Here is a 2,863-nt window from a genome sequence, read left to right on the forward strand (position 1 = left end):
TTGAGGGTTGTGTCAACCAGTTTGGTGTGGTGGGAGCGGCTCCAGCTTGAGCACGCATATTCAGCTGTGGAGAAGCACAGGGCTAGGGCAGTTGCACGGATGGTTGGTGGATCAGCGCCCCACTTTGAGTTTACCAGTTTGCGCAGGATGTTGTTGCGAGTGTTGACCTTGGCTTTGGTGTTCTGAAGGTGGGTTTTGAAAGAGAGTGTCCTGTCGAGTGTGACTCCGAGGTACACGGGGTGGAAGTGGTTGGAGAGTTTGTGGCCATCCCATGAGACGCTCAGTTGTTTTCCTACATCTCGATTGTTAAGATGGAAGCTGCATAGTTGGGTTTTTGATGGGTTGGGTTTCAGGTGGTTGTTATTGTAGTAGGTTGTCATCTCTTGGAGGGCGCTTTCCAGGACAGACTCGATCTTCTGGAAGTTCTCCTGTTGGGTGGTGATGCAGAGGTCATCAGCATAGATGAAGCGGCGGCATTGTGGGGGAAGTGGTTGGTCGTTGGTGTAGATGTTGAAGAGGAGGGGGGCCAGTACGCTGCCTTGTGGTAGGCCATTCTTTTGGGCTTTCCATTTGCTCTTCTTGTCGTTTAGTTGAACGAAGAAGCGCCTGTTGTTGAGAAGGCTTTTGATGACTTGGCACAGGTCGAGGTCACCGGTCATGTCAAAAAGTTTCCTGATCATGGTGCGGTGCTGGACAGTGTCGTAGGCAGCGGTGAGGTCTATGAAAGCTGCTCCGGTGATGAGTTTGCACTCAAAACCGTCCTCAATGTGTTGGGTGAGGTTCAGTAGCTGCCCGGCACAGGAGCGGCCAGGGCGGAAGCCAGCTTGATCTTTAGTAAGCTTGGAGTCTATAAGTGGCATAAGGCGTTGGAGTAGTAGCCTCTCGTAGAGCTTGTAGGTGATGCAGAGGTGGGAAATGGGTCTGTAGCTCTTTGGGGATGATGGGTCCTTTCCAGGTTTGGGAATTGCGACAGTCTTGGCCTTTCTCCATACAGGTGGGGTTGTTTTCTGTGCCATGCATGAGTTCAGCATTGCTAGGAGCCAGGTCTTTGCTTTAGGTCCAAGGTGCTGTATCATTTCCGTCAGTACATCGTCGATTCCTGCTGCTTTCCCAGGTTTCAGCATGCTCATTGCAGCTTCGAGTTCTTCTAGGTCGAAGGGCTTGGTGAGAGCGCTGGCTGGTTGTAGGTGGTCTGTTACCGCTGTCCGGCGGTATTCTCCTGTGGGTCTGCGCCGGTTTTGGCTACGACCGTTTGCCACCAGCTGTGCTGCAACTGAGTTTGCTGTGACTGTTGTGAGCGTGGGCGGTGTGGTATGGTCTTCACCGAGGCGGCGGATTGTGGCCCATGCCTTCCTGCTGTTATTGGTCATGTTGGTGTTTTCTATCAACTCCTTCCAGACTTGCCTTCGGTCCTCCCCGACTGTGTTCAACAGGATCTCTCCGAGTTCCATGGTGGTGGAGGAGAAAGGGTCCTCGTGGTATGCCCTGTGGTAGGCTTTCAGTAGATCGCTGGATGGTTCCGACAGCCCGGGGATGTACTCGGTCTGGCATCCTCTTGGTATATGTCGCCTGGCTGACCTTTTCAGCAGTTCTGTGAACATGGTATAGTTGTTGGGGTGTGATGGAATGCTGGGGATGGAGTCTTCGATCTCCTGTTGGAATGACAGCCAGTCGGCCTTCCGCAGATTGAACCTTCTGCGGAAGGGGACGGTTGTTGCTTGGAGAGCGGATCGGATGGTTATGGTGATTGGCCGGTGTTGCGTATGGGGGATAGGGTCCAGGACCTCTTTCACAGCTCTGGATGATAGTTCGCTGCTCACACAAACAAGGTCTGGGTTATATCCTCGTTTCCATCTGGCACTGTGGAAAGATGTTGGCAGTTTGGCGTCATGGATCAGGGTCAGGTGTTTCGACTCGAGCCAGGTTTCGACTTCATCTCCATCTTGATTGTTCACTTCATAGCCCCACAATGTGCTATGGGCATTGAAGTCCCCAATGCTAATGTGGTATTTCCTCTTGCATCTGTCTGGCAGTTCAGAGTGGAGGAACGGACTTTGGGGGGGTTTATACACTGATGTGACAGAGATGTTTGGGAGGGCAACTGTGATGGTTTCCATTTGCCCTTCGGTGGTGTGGGTGCAGACCTCTTCGATCGCGAGGTTTGGTGTGCCGAATACAGCTGACCCATACTGTCTGTGTCGGATCTCGGCCACCAGCTTCATTCCAGGGATGGCTGGTCGGTGTTGTGTAGGGCCGGTGTGGGTTTCCTGCATGCACACTATGTCGAAGCGTTTGGCCGCTGTCGCTAGTATGTCTGCCTTGCATCTGGAGAAGCCTTCAATATTGATTGAGGCGATTGACAGTGCAGGCCCCGAGGAGGGTGAGTGTCTGTGGCGCTTAGGCATCGGCATCTAGTAGATTGCATGGGTAAGTATACAGATATTGGCCTACTGGTGGTAATAATATCAGATTATACCATTCGGTGTTCTCTGGCGCTGTAAGGCAGTAACTCTACCGCTGTGCCACCGTGCTGCCCTAACTATTGCCATTAGAACACAATGAAACTTGGACATACCCACATCAGAAATGGGAGCAGAGATAGCCAACACACCCCCGAGCCCTCTCTGCCATTCAACAAGGTCAGGGCTCTCCTGATCACAGATTCTGCTCAGCCTTCTCCCCTGTGGCTGTAACACTGGACTGCCCTGGATTAAAGCATAGCCCAGCAGTACAGCGGTGGAATTGCTGCCTTACAGCACCAGCGACCCGGGTCCCATCCTGACCACGGCTGCTGTCTGTGTGGAGTTTGTACGTCCTCCCCGTGGCTGTGTGGGTTTTCTCCGGGTGCTCTAGTTTCCTCCCA

Source organism: Amblyraja radiata, chromosome 6 (assembly GCF_010909765.2).
Source record: "Amblyraja radiata isolate CabotCenter1 chromosome 6, sAmbRad1.1.pri, whole genome shotgun sequence".
NCBI lineage: Eukaryota > Metazoa > Chordata > Chondrichthyes > Rajiformes > Rajidae > Amblyraja > Amblyraja radiata.